This window comes from Monodelphis domestica, chromosome 8 (assembly GCF_027887165.1).
Source record: "Monodelphis domestica isolate mMonDom1 chromosome 8, mMonDom1.pri, whole genome shotgun sequence".
Lineage (NCBI taxonomy): Eukaryota > Metazoa > Chordata > Mammalia > Didelphimorphia > Didelphidae > Monodelphis > Monodelphis domestica.
Genome location: NC_077234.1, coordinates 142,480,454 through 142,495,503, shown reverse-complemented (window position 1 = coordinate 142,495,503; position 15,050 = coordinate 142,480,454).

Here is a 15,050-nt window from a genome sequence, read left to right as displayed (position 1 = left end):
TATATTATTTTATGAGGTTTCTTAAGGATTACTAGAAATCAAGGATACAAAATAAATACCACATACCCATGGCTGATTAGCCCATTCAAAATTCCCGTGTTCAGCTTACCACTAAACTTACTACATCATTGCAATGGAAGAAAAGAGAGCATGGGAGACATTACTGCCAGTTAAATACCAATTGTGATCTCTCTAATGTGGAGACTCAGGTGAGATTATAGGCAATTCTGGGAAATATCAAGGACTTCTGGGGATTGAAGTCTAGGGTTCAAAATCTCCCTTTTTACACTAGGTAGATGGATATCTTAGCTTATGCTATTGCAAAAAGTAAAAATAGTTTTAAAAATTTCAGTCCTGGTGACATGTGTGTCAAAAGCAAAAAAAAAAAAGAGAAAAGAATGAAAAAATAAAATACTATATGACACATGTAGGAAGAAAATAAAATGTTAAAATTGTGTATATTTCACAAATATAGAGGTAAAGTATAGGAAATAATTTTCAAAAAATAAGATTCAATTCTTCTTTGACTTACCATGATCCACAGTGTGAGTTCAAATGAGGTATACAAAGCAATAATACATTCAAAAATACAAAAACAATCATTAAAGGCACAAAATGCTTCCAAAGGCATATCAGGTCAATATACGTCACTAATACAGATGGTACAAATAATAACATCATGGTACAAATCCAAAAATCAAGAAGTCCAATCACAATCAATAGTCAAATACAATCAGTGCAAAAAATTATTAAGCATCCATAGAAGGTACTCATTTTGCATGGCTACAGTGAATTCATGAGTCCCTCTCTCCAATTTTTATGGCTGTTAGTGTAGTTAATTGGACCTTGAATGGTCCATCATAAGCATATTCAGTCAACCCAGTACATTTGAAATTCTTTGTGTACACACTATCACCTGGGTTTAAATCATAAAGCAAGAAGTCTATGGGGCCTGCTTGAATAGTAGCTCCAGAGTCATGGCATTCTTGAAATTTTGTTTGTAATTGCCTGATATATGTAGCAATGGTTGTATCCCCTCCTAACAGTGAGGTATAGGGAGGGGCAAATGGTTGTGCCTGAATAGGTGGATGTCCAAATAGCATCCCAAATGGTGAGATGTGTAAATCTCCTCTGGGTCTTCTTCTGAGATAAAATACAGCCAGAGGTAGAATTTTAGGCCACTTTAAATGAGTCTCTGTGAATAATTTTCCAATCATGGTTTTAAGTTCTTTATTCATTTCTTCAACTCTGGGGATGATATGGTATATGAAATATAGGAGTTATCCAAAGACATGAATAAATTTGAAATAACACCGAATCAGTAAAATGAATTCCTTTATCTGAATCAATATGTGCTGGCAGGCCAAAATGAGGAATCATTTCTTTCAAAAGGATTTTAGCAACAAAATCCTCTGTAGCATGAGCAGTAGGAAATGTTACAGGCCACATGGTCAGTTGATTGACTATGACCAGTCAAAATTTATACTGTGCAGCTTTTGGCATCAAGATAAAGTCAATTTGTTGGTGCTCAAATGGCATGTAAGCAAGAGGATATCCAGCAAAGGCTTTTCCTTGAAAGGCATGAAGTTTAAAGGCCTGGTATGTAGGACAAACTGTACATAATTTGGAGGCAATTGTAGTCATTCCAGGTGCTATCCATACTGTTTTAACAGAGTCTACAAAACCTTGGGTGCCAAAATGACCATGTTTATGAATAGAGTGACAAATCTGGTTATAGAAAGCTCTAGGAAATAAGTGTTTGCCATATGATGATAACCATACTCCATTGATCTGTTTTGCTTTAAAATTCTTCTTCCATTTTTCTACTTCTTTGTCACTATAAGAAAGGGAGAGATCCAAATCATCAGTAGTTGTTAGTGATATAATTAATTCAGGACCTTCTAAGGCTGCTAGTTTTTATGTAATATCTACTTGGTTATTTCCCCTGGAGATATGGTCAGTGCCACCAGTATGTGCAGAATAGTGAATGATAGCTATAGCTTTGTTGAGCTAGATGGCAGAAAGAAGTTCAGTAATAAGGTTTGCATTGGAAATACATTTTCCAGCTGATGTTACGAATCCCCTCTAAAGCCATAGCATGCCAATGGCATAACATATGCCAAAGGTGTAGTGGGAGTTTAAGTAAATTGTGATTCTCTTATTGTTTGCAATAATACAGGCCTTTTTCAAAGCTCTGAGTTCTGAACCCTGTGCACTTACATTTGAGGGCAAGGAAGCTGAACACAGAGTATCAAATTCAGTAACTACTGCAGCTCCACTGTAGCACACACCATCCCTCATAAATGAAGTACCATCTGTAAATAATATTAAATCTGAATTATCCAAAGGTGTGTCCAACAAATCATTATAACATTTAACAACAGCTGACACTAAGAATGTACATTCATGTAAAGATTCTCCAGATATTGGTAAATCAGGGAGCAAGGTAGCAGGATTAAGAACTCCACAGCATTTTAGTGTGATATGTTCATTATTTAATAGGGTTATCTTATATCTAGTAATCCTTTGGTCAGTAAATGCTTGTGTCCTATGTCTTAATAACAATGCCTATACCTCGTCTGGGAACATTATGATCAGAGGGCATTCCAATACCAGTTTGGAAGATTTGGTTATCAGTAAAGCTGTGGCAGCTAATCCTGTAAGGAATGGTGGTGCTCCAGCAGCTACTGGGTCAAGTGGGCTGAATAATGGGCTACTGGGCATTGACTAGGTCCCAAAAGTTGAGTTAGAACCCCTGAAGCTGCCCCTTTTTGTTAATGGACATATAAAGTAAATGGTTTATCATAATTTGTTATGCCTAGATCAGGGGCAGACAGGGTAGCTTATTTTAAATTTGAAAGAACTATTAGATGTTCTATTTCCAATTTAAGTAATTCAAGGACTAGGTTTTTTGTAAGTGCTACCAGGGGCTTAGTGATTTCCCCATAGCAAGGGATCTACTGATGACAAAATCCTGTTGCTCCAAGAATCATCCTCAATTTATTTTTTGTGGTAGGAACACTTAATTTTTGAATATTTTCAATACTCTTGGGAGAAATTAAATGGGACCCAACAGTTCAAATATAAACTAACTATTGTACCTTGGGGAGACACCACTTAAATTTGTCCTTGGAGATCTTGTGGCCTCACTTATGTAGTCCTAAGAGGAGGAGTTTTCTATCCACTTGGCATGCTTCAGCATTTGGTGGGGCAAAGAGTAAATCATCTGTATACTGAATTAAACAACTGTATTTCAATTGTATGGCATCTGTATCAGCAGTTAAGAATTATTTGAACAGAGGAGGGCTGTCCAAAAAACCTTGGGGAAGATGAGCCCAGGTCCACAGGGAGCCCTCCAGGTGAAAGCAAAGATATGCCTGGAGTTCTCATGTATGGGTATAGAGAAAAAAAGCTGAGTATAATTCTACTACTATAAACTATGTAGCAGTGCTAGAAATAAAAGAAATAACAGCATTTATGTTGGAAACTACAGGGTGTCTCTTTATAACATGATTATTCACACCTCTCAAATCCTGGACAAAGCAAAAGAGATGCTTGCCATTGAGCCCCCATTTTGGCTGTTTAATGGGCAGGATGGGCACATTTTATTCAGATGTACAGGGAATTATGATGCCTTGGTCAGTTAGGGAATTTATTACTGATGTAATGCCAACAATTGCCTCCCTTGAAAGAGGGTACTGAGGAATGGAAGGAGGTGGGCAAGATTTTGTTTGAATTTGGTCAGGGACAACTGATATAAGTAGAAAAACCTCAGAAGATGATGTGGCCCAGAGAGACTCAGGTATATCAGTTTGGATCTCAAAAATAGGAGTGTCCTTCTTTTCATGAATATCTGAAAGAAGTATAGGGAGAAAAGTTAAAGATTCCTCAGGCAGTCCCAGTGTCATAGAGCCATCTGGAGAGCAAGTTATTGTGGCTCTAAGCTTGCACAAATGGTCTCTCCCCAGCAAATTTAAAGGGGAGCCAGGCATTAAGAGGAAAGAGTGTTCCACACTAAAGAGTCCTACAGCACTATTCTAGAGGAAATCTTGGGAAACTTGAGGGGTATCTCAGACACACCCCTGCTATTAAATGAGCCAAGGGAACTGCAATCTGAATCAGGTGTATTCTTCAATACAGACCAAGAAGCTCCAGTGTCCAAAAGGCAATCATAATGGGTGTTACCAACCTTTAATATTACATGGGGCTCATTAGTATGGGGGGGGGAAGTGGATAGGGACAATGGGCAGTAAGATGTCAGGGTCTGAAAAATCAAAAGTTGCATCCTCTGATTCCTGTGCCCCAACCCCCCTCGTACACCTTCATAATCTTTGGGTAGTACCTTGGGCTCCCCTCTGAAGGGAAGTAGTTCCCTGGGTGGTTCGGGGGAGAGCTCCACTCAAGATATACTGTTGTGGGGTCATTTGGTATAAGTTGTCAAGTGCCTGATTTATGTCTCTAGGATTATTATCAGTCTTAAAATTATGAGTCCTAAAATCACCATTATAATTTTCATTCCTGTAATTGTTCCTATAAATTCTTATAGGAATGATCTCCTGTTGGTATAGTCCATCAGTACCCAGGAAAAAATCCTACAGTTCATCATTATGTGTTCCTTCTTATGACAGAATTGGCAGGTAAAGGACTGATAGTTAGATTCTTGGAGAGGGGCTAGTGCCATTGGTTGATTAGGTTCTTGGAGAGGGGTTAGTGCCATTGGTTGATCATCATGTCCTTTGTTTTGTTTATCAATCTTTTCCTCAAAAATTTTGATGTGTTTTCTCAAGGTTTCTATGACATTAGCCTCATCCTGTTTTTTTTTTCCCTTTTGGCCTTTAAAGACATAAGAAACAGTGTTTTACAACTCTCCAAGGTCCATCTGAGGCCACCATGGGCAATGTATCTTAAAATACTCTTGGACAACCCTGAAAGAGTTGTTAACAAAATGTCTCCTTATTTACTTAATATCATTGTTTTTAGAAATATCAAGGTCTAGATATCAACCCCCAACCTCAATGAGCTTGTCCATGAATTGTGAGGGTATCTAATTTTCTGATTGTCTAAGCGTTTCAAATTGTGACTATGCTTCTGTATCCTCAGAACATTCTCACATAGCTGTTATAATGGTGTACCTACAATGATGTAATTGCAACTGAACTGTGGTACTGTTATAATCCCATGCAGGATCCTGAGCTGGCCAGTGAGGAGCACTATGCCCCCGGATCTTGTTAACATGAGAGATGATTTTCTTTTTTCTCACCTTCTGTTAGAAAAGCATTTATCAAATTCTGAAAATTCTTGTAGGATGGGTCATATTGATAACAAATATCAGGCATCTTCTTGGTCACAAACAAAGGTTCGGATTCAAATGAAGGTATATTATGTTTCAGTTCTCTAATTTCTTGAGGATTAAAAGGAATATGGTGTCTTAGGGTCACCACATCCCCATTTCATCCTATTTAGGACACTTCCCTTAATGGGAAAAAGCCTTCATAGTAGTAATATGATGTCTATGATTCCTTAGAAATTGACTGTGGGAATGCCAAGGCAACATTGGTAGGAACAGGTATGGTAGCAGCCCAAGATTTTTTTGGAGTTGGGGCTGGTCCTGAGGTAGGAGACAGGGCAGAAGAGGATTGGGGGTTAGAAGAAAGATCAGGGGAGGTAAGATCAGCCAGGAGTTGCAGAGCATGAGAGAGATGTCTGCACCTGATGTATACAAGAGGGTTGTCTCATCTCCATTTTGGGAAAAAAAAGGTTCATCCTCTATTTGTGGTTCAATAACAGGCTCACAAAATTCAGACTTGTTTTGGGTGGGATCAGTATTTTTCATTAGGTCATGTAAGTGTTTGAAATTTTTTGATTGAATTTTCCTGTTGGCCTGCATTTCTGCTTTAATCTCTGGTATAGAGGAATCTTTTGTCTTAAGAATGAAGACCAGGAAAATAAAATGTCCTAGGATTACAAAGAGGAGGAAAGAATGTGGAACTTTACATGCTTCTAATTGGGCAAAAAGCAAAAGGCTTTCATGCATGGTAGCATTTATGCTGCTTAACATTTTGATCAAAAAAGGAGAAAATAAAAAAAATAATGTCTATTTATTTTTATTGATTTATTTTTAATTGTTATTATTATTATGAGGGGTGGGGTAAAAGGTGAGGTTATTTAGCTTAATTAGCTTATTTTGTTTTTTATGATTTTAATATTTTAAAAAATGGGAATTTTTTTAAAATTTAAAAATTATTTATTTATTTATTGCTGCCATCTAGTGGCAGGAAACAACCACTGTAGCTAAGCAGGAATAGGGGGAAAATAAAAGAGACGAGAAAGAAGAACAAAAAGAGAAGAAAAAAATAGAAAAAAAAATCAGTGCTCACTATTTACCTCTAGTGACCAAGAGGCAGCACTACATCTGGGAGGGTTAGGGAAGTAATTTTCAGGGTTAGGGGTGTGGTTAGGGCCTGCCAGAAACCAAGATGGAAACATGACTACAAAAATCTGACGAAGACCAAGAGATGGGAGTAAGGCAAATTTGGTAAAGCAAGGAGGGGTAGAAGTTAAACTGGAGTGGTTTAATATAGAGCTAGGGCCCTCCTAGCCAAGGCAAAGAGCCTAGTGGAGCCTAGGGGGCAATCACCTATCCAGTGAGGAAAGGGCCTTCCCTGCTGCACAGGATGTGGAAAGGGAAGCTTATACTCACCAGTTGGAATGGATATCAGGGCAGCAGAAGTGGCAGAAATGGCAGCAATGTGGAGGTGGGGGCCAAGCTGAAACTAGTTCTGGCTAAGGAAAAAAAAAACAACAGCAGCTTTGGGCTGCAGGTAGGAGAAGCCAAACCATGTGTGACTAGGCTTTAGCAGCTGGATGGTGTAGCAGCACCAGGGTGAGTTTGGGTTTCTGTGCTGATATAGTAGTTTGAGGCAGTAGTAGAAGAGTTTTGGCCAAGCTGCAGTCAGGATTGGTCAATCAGGCTGATAGGGCTGCTCTCCAGGGTGAGGGCAGGGAGCAACTTCTCCACCAAGTCACCTAAATCAAGGCAGCTGGGTGTGTCAGGGCAGCCCAGGTGTAAAAATGCTCAAATACTTGCAGATAGCTGAAGCTTGGCAAGTGAAAAGAGAGCTAGAGGAATGGGCCACAGCTGGGCAGTGGGAGAGGGGTTTTGAAAACTAATGGTAGAAAAGCAGCTTTGGTTGCAAACCATTAACAGTTTTAAACTGCCAAGTTGCTCAGCTGTAACTGGACTGCCAGTTTTAAAGAAAAGGTAAAAGAAAAGCAAGTTATAGAATCTTTTCATGGTCTGCCAAAAATGTAAAGATTAAAATTAATATATAGTATTCCAAGTATATTTAATAATATTTATGAATATTTATCTTGAAGTATAAGGAAGTAATGCTAGCAAAAACCAAGAACCCCACTCTTGCACCATCGAACCAAAGACCCATGTAGGCAGAAACAGCCACTCAAACTCCCTCCATATATGGAGATGCACAAACAGGAAAAGGAAAAGGGGATTGCGGGAAATGTAGATTTCAAGGTTCAAGATTCTAAATCAACACATTAGACAAATTGAGTGTTTGAGAATGAGTAGTTCAGGACAGTTGCAGGATTGTAAACTTAGGTAACTTAAAGAATGGAATTGACTTCAACACAAACAAGAAACTTTAACAAATGAGATATTTTACAGGAAATATTGACTCTGTTTTGGATATGTTGTGTTTAAGATATGTATGGAACTAAGAAGCTCTTCATAATATCCCAGTGAATCGATGAAAAAATAAAAAATAAAAAGATAATCCTCTTACAATTACCTCAGTGAGAATGAAAACAAAGCCCCCTAATGAGAAATTATTTAAAAAATTCTCAAGGGGTAAATAGGTTTGTCAGATTTTGAATCATACTACCCAGAGGCAGAGACAACTCCAGCTCAGACTTGCACTGTAAATGACCCCTTCATGATACACATAAACCTAACTTCATCTGAATTGAATTAAGGAAACATAACTTAATCAAACAAAAACTCACTCATGCAGACACACATGCACATTTCCATATCATAAAATGTAAATCACTTGCTCTGAGAACACACTTCTCACAATGTCCTCTTCTTCACTGTAGGGAATAAGGTAAGTAAAAAAGAAATAAAATGATTACACTTCTAAAAGAGAGGGAAATACATAAATTTCATAACTATGGATGTAAATGGGATTAACACAACCATAAAATTAAAAGAAGGTACAAAATGAGATTAGAAAGTAGAATAGAAGTCTATATTGTTTATTAAAAATATATGAAGCAGAAAGATACAAAGTCAGAAAAATATTTTATTTTTTTTAATATTTTTTAATGATTTAATGTCCTTTTAAGGTTTTGACTACCCAGGCCAATGCCCCTTGATTCGAGAGTCATCCAGAAGAGGAAGAACATTCTTGCATTTCCATTGCATACTAGATATCTTGAATTGGATGTGCTATACACATCTTAAACTCAACATATCCAGTAGTTAGTACATTCCTTTTCCATTCTCTTCTTATGAACTTTTCATACAGTAGAGGGGTATTTAGAGGTATGTATGAAGTGTTCAGGAAGACTTGCCCTCTAGTGAGGTCTTGCCAAGCCTTTTTATTTTTTTGCCTTCTTTTTTATCATCATTTTATTTTTTATTTTTTTAAACATTATTTTATTTGGTCATTTCCAAACATTATTCATTGGAAACAAAGATCTTTTTCTTTTCCTCCCTCCCCCCTTCCCCACCTCTCCCATAGCCGACATACGATTCCACTGGGTCTCACATGGTTCCTTGATTCGAACCCATTTCCATGTTGTTGGTATTTGCATTAGAGTATTCGTTTAGAGTCTCTCCTCAGTCATATCCCCAACATCCCTGTAGTCAAGCAGTTGCTTTTTCTCAGTGTTTTTACTCCCACAGTTTATACTCTACTTGTGGATAGTGTTTTTTAGTTCCATGCAGAATGTTCAGGGACATTGCATTGACACTAATGGAGAAGTCCATTACATTTGATTGTAACACAGTGTTTCGGTCTCTGTGTACAATGTTTTCCTGGTTCTGCTCCTTTCGCTCTGCATCACTTCCTGGATGTTGTTCCAGTCTCCATGGAATTCCTCCACTTTCTTATTCCTTTGAGCACAATAGTATTCCATCACCAACATATACCACAATTTGTTCAGCCATTCCCCAATTGAAGGGCATCCCCTCATTTTCCAATTTTTGGCTACCAGAAAGAGTGCAGCTATGAATATTCTTGTACAAGTCTTTTCACTTATTATCTCTTTGGGGTACAAACCCAGCAGTGCTATGGCTGGATCAAAGGGCAGACAGTCTTTTAGAGCCCTTTGGGCAGAGTTCCAAATTGCCCTCCAGAATGGTTGGATCAATTCACAACTCCACCAGCAATGAATTAGTGTCTCTACTTTGCCACATCCCCTCCAGCATTCATTACTTTCCATAGCTGTCATGATAGCCAATGTGCTAGGTGTGAGGTGATACCTCAGAGTTGTTTTGATTTGCATCTCTCTGATTATAAGAGATTTACAACACTTTTTCATGTGCTTATTAATAGTTTTGATTTCTTTGGCTGAAAACTGCCTGCTCATGTCCCTTGACCAGTTTTCAATTGGACAATGGCTTGATTTTTTTGTACAATTGATTTAGCTCTTTGTAAATTTGAGTAATTAAACCTTTGTCAGAGGTTCATGTGAAGATTGTTTCCCAATTTGTTGCTTCCGTCCTGATTTTAGTTACATTGCTTTTGTTTGTACAAAAGCCTTTTAATTTGATGTAGTCAAAATTATTTATTTTACATTTTGTGAATCTTTCTAAGTCTTGCTTGGTTTTAAAATCTTTCCTTTCCCAAAGGTCTGACATGTATACTATTCTGTCTTCAAATAATTTACTTATAGTTTCCTTCTTTTGTTCAAATCATTCACCCATTCTGAATTTATCTTGGTGTAGGGTGTGAGGTGTTGATCCAAACCTAATCTCTCCCACACTGTTTTCAAATTTTCCCAGCAGTTTTTATCAAATAATGGATTTCTGTCCCAAAATTTGGGGTCTTTTGGTTTGTCATAAACTGTCTTGCTGAGATCATTTCCACTGATTCCACTGATTCCACTGCTCCTCCTTTCTGTCTCTTAGCCAGTACTGGATTGTTTAGATAACCACTGCTTTATAGTATAGTTTCAGATCTGGGACTGCAAGTCCTCCTTCCTTTTCATTTTTTTTCATGATGTCCCTGGTTATCCTTGATCTTTTGTTCTTCCAAATGAACTTAGTTATGTTTTTTTTTTCTATTCCAGTAAAGAAGTTTTTAGGTAGTTCAATGGGTATGGCACTATATAAGTAAATTAATTTGGGTAGGATTGTCATTTTTATTATGTTAGCTTGTCCCACCCATGAGCAATCAATGTTTTTCCAATTGTTTAGATCTAGTTTTAACTGTGTGGAAAGTGTTTTGTGGTTGTGTTCATATAATTCTTGTGTTTGTCTCGACAGATAGATTCCTAAATATTTTATATTATCTAGGGTGATTTTAAGTGGTATTTCTCTTTCTAATTCTTGCTGCTGAAATGGGTTAGAGATATATAGAAATGCTGATGACTTATGTGGGTTTATTTTGGATCCTGCAACTTTGCTAAAGTTGTTGTTTATTTCGAGTAACTTTTTGGTTGAATCTCTAGGATTCCTTAAGTAAACCATCATATCATCTGCAAAGAGTGATAGCTTGGTCTCCTCATTGCCAATTTTAATACCTTCAATTTCTTTTTCTTCTCTAATTGCTACTGCTAGTGTTTCTAGTACCATGTTAAATAATAGAGGTGATAATGGGCATCCTTGTTTCACACCTGACCTTATTGGGAAGGCTTTGAGTTTTTCCCCATTGCAGATGATGTTTACTGATGGTTTTAGATATATACTGTTTTATTATTTTTAGGAAAGGCCCTTCTATTCCTATACTTTCTAGTGTTTTCAATAGGAATGTGTGTTGTATTTTGTAAAAGGTTTTTTCTGTATCTATTGAGATAATCATGTGATTTTTGTCAGTTTGCTTCTTAATATGGTCAATTATGTGGATGGTTTTCCTAATATTGAACCATCCTTGCATTCCTGGTATGAGTCCTGCCTGGTCATAGTGGATGACTGTTGTGATGACTTGCTGGAGTCTTTTTGCTAGTATCCTTTTTAAGATTTTTACATCTATATTCCTTAGGGAGATTTGTCTATAGTTTTCTTTTTCTGTTTTTGACCTGCCTGGCTTTTGGATCAGTACCATGTTTGTGTCGTAAAATGAATTTGGTTGAACTTCTTCTTGGCTTATTCTGTCAAATAGTTTGTTTAATATTGGGATTAGCTGTTGTTTGAATGTTTGATAGAATTCATTTGTGAATCCATCTGGACGTGGGGATTTTTTCTTAGGGAGTTCTTTGATGCCTTGTTCAATTTCTTTTTCTGATATGGGGTTGTTAAGGTAATTTATTTCTTCCTCTTTTAGTCTAGTCAATTTGTATTTTTGTAAGTATTCATCCATATCACCTAGATTGACATATTTCTTTCCATATAATTGGGCATAGTAGTTTTTAATGGTTGCCTTAATTTCCTCTTCATTAAAGGTGAGGTCTCCTTTTTCCTCTTTAATATTGTCAATTTGGTTTATTTCTTTTTAATTAGACTGAATAGTACTTTGTCTATTTTATTTGTGTTTTCAAATTACCAGCATCCAGTCTTATTTATTAAATCAATAGTTCTTTGACTTTCAATTTTATTAATTTCTCCTTTGACTTTTAGGATCTCTAATTTAGTCTTCATCAGAGCATTTTTAATTTGTTCACTTTCTAGTTTGTTTGTTTTTTAATTTCCATTCCCAATTCATTGACTTCTGCCCTTCTTAATTTGTTAATATATGAACTCAAGGATATAAATTTCCCCCTGAGTACTGCTTTGACTTCATCCCATAGGTTTTGAAAGGATGTCTCACCATTGTCATTTTCTTCAATGAAGTTATTAATCGTTTCTACGATTTGTTCTTTAACTGACTGGTTTTGGAGAATCATGTTGTTCAATTTCCAATTAGTTTTTGATTTACCTCTTCATTTACCCTTACTAATTGTTATTTTCATTGCATTGTTATCTGAGTAGGTTGCATTTATTATTTCTGCTGTTTTAAACTTGTTTGCAATGTTTTTATTCCCTAATACATGGTCAATTTTGTGAATGTACCCTGTGCTGCTGAAAAGATGGTATATTCCTTTTTGTCCCTATTTATTTTTCTCCACATTTCTACTAACTCTATTTTTTCTAAGATTTCATTCACTTCACTTACCTCTTTCTTATTTATTTTTTGGTTTGATTTATCTAGTTCAGATAGAGGAAGGTTCAGGTCTCCCACTAGTATAGTTTTTCTATCTATTTCATCTTTGAGCTCCTCTAGTTTCTCCTTTAGAAATTTGGATGATATGCCATTTGGTGCATACATGTTGAGTACACATATTTCCTCACTGTCTATACTGCCTTTTATCAGGATGTAAATACCTTCCCTATCTCTTTTAACTAGATTTATTTTTACTTTGGCTTTGTCGGATATCATGATTGTGACTGCTGCCTTCTTTTTGTCAGTTGATGCCCAATAGATTTGGCTCCACCCTCTTACTTTCACCCTCTGTGTTTCTACCTTCCTCCTGTGTGCTCCTTGTAGATAGCATTTGGTAGGGTTTTGGATTCCACCACTCTGCTATTCGCTTGCATTTTATGGGTGAATTCATTCCATTTACATTCATACATAATCATACATTATGATTACTAGCTGTGTATTTCCCAGCATTTTGATTTCTGCTCCTTTTCCTGCCTTTTCTTCTTTCACTATTTCCTTCTATACCAATGTTTGCTTTTAAATAGTCCCCCTTGTTCCCATCCTTATTTTACTTCCCTTTCTACTCTCCTCCCTTCTTATCCCCCCCCTTATTTTCCCTTTAACCTTTCTAAAATTAACCTCCCACCCACTCCCTCGCTTGTACTGCTTTCTTCCTCACCAGACCATTTGTTACCCTCCTACTCCCCTATAGTGCACAAATCTATTCTCTGCCCCCAATAGATTGGATTGTTTTTCCCTCTTTGAGTCAATTTCATAGCATGTAAAAGTTGAGTATTTCCTGTCTCCAACCTCTTTACCCTTCCATTTTATTGATGTTCTCCCCCCCTCCCATCATGATCTTCTTTGTGACAGATGAATTTACCCCCGTTTGTTTCTTTTCCCATTTATTTTAATATTAACCTATTTTAAGCTCTAGCTATATGTATATGTATATATATATGCATACTCATGTGTATGTATTTATGTATGCATATATCTATATAACTATTTATGTCTTGTCCTTTCATCCTATACAGTTTGTCACTGTTCCCTCTAAGAGTACTTTTTTTTATGCTGCCCAGTTAATAACAACAGTTTTTAAGAGTTACCAATGACCTCTTTTCTTATAGGGATACGTATCATTTTAACTTATTGAGTCTGTTAATTTTTTTTTGGTTTTCTTTTGTTTTTCTTTTCACCCTCTTTTTAAAAATTGCCTCTTGATGATTCTCTTGACTTCTGTGCTTGGGCTTTGAATTTTCTGTTGAGGTCTGGTCTTTTCTTTAAAAATTCTTGGAATTCTTCTATTTTTTTGAATGACCATACTTTCCCCTGTAAGAATATAGTCAGTTTTGCTGGGTAGTTGATTCTTGGTTGTAGACCTAGGTCCCTTGCTTTCCAGAGTATCATATTCTATGCCTTTCTTTTTTTTCAGTTTGGATGCAGCCAGATCCTGAGTTATCCTCACTGTGGTTCCTTGGTATCTGAATGATTTCTTCTTGGCAGGTTGTAATATCTTTTCTTTGGTCTGATAGTTTTTGTATTTGGCTATAAAATTCCCAGGTATTGTCAGTTGGGGATTAAGTATAGTATGTGATCTGTGGAATCTTTCAATCTCCACTTTTCTCTCTTGTTCTAGGATATCTGGGCAGTTTTCTTTAATAATTTCCTGTAATATTATGTCCAGGCTTTTTTATTTTGTCATGGTCTTCTGATAGACCAATGATTCTTAAATTATCTCTCCTTGAATGATTTTCTAAATCCACTGTTTTGTGAATGAGATGCTTCATATTTTCCTCATTTTTTTCATTCTTTTGGTTTTGTTTTATAGTGTCCTGCTGCCTTGTGAGGTCAATTGATTCTAGTTGTTGTATTCTGGTTCTTAAAAACTGGATTTCATCCTTAGCTTTTTGGTCATTCTTTTCCTTTTGGTCTGATTTTCTTTGGAGGTCATCTTTCATCCTCTTTACCTCCTCTTTCCTCTCCTTTTTCTCATCTTTCATCTTCTTCACCTCATCTTTCATATCCTTTGCCTCATTTTCCAGCTGGTTGATTTTGGCTTTCAAGACACTATTTTCTTGTTTTAGTTCAAGTGCCTCTGTTTCCAGATAACTTATCTTAGTTTTTAAGTTCTTTTCCCAATTGTCTTTAGCCTCTCTTAATTGTGTTTTGAATTGCATTTTGAGTTTTTCCAAAGCCTGTATCCAATTTGCTGGGATTTCTGATTTTTCCTTTCCTGATCCCCCCCCCCTCTGTTTCATTCACTCTTTGCTCTTTACCTGTGCAGAATCTGTCTATTGTAAATTCTTTCTTCTTTTTCTGTTGTTTGCTCAAATTTACCCCTTCTTTGCTCCCTGTATTTGTCTGTGCTCTTGCTCCTCTCATTTTTTTTTTGGTTTTGGGGCTGTCAGTCTCCCCTCTTGGAGCTTTGTCAGATCTCTTGGTACAGTCTCTAGGGGAAGAATGTTAGCTTCCCTGTCCTCTGGAGGCTTTTGATTAGATTAAGTTCAACTGGGTTGGGCTATATGTGCTCTGAGGTGGAAGACTCCTGGAAGGCTGGGCCGCCTAGGCTCTCTCCAGTTCTCTCCAGCTGCTTGTCCACTGTCCGCAAGTTTCTCCACTGCCTTTGCTTTCCCTGAGGTTCCTGTCCTTGCTGGAGGCCCTGCACTCTAGGGGGTAAGGGGTCCT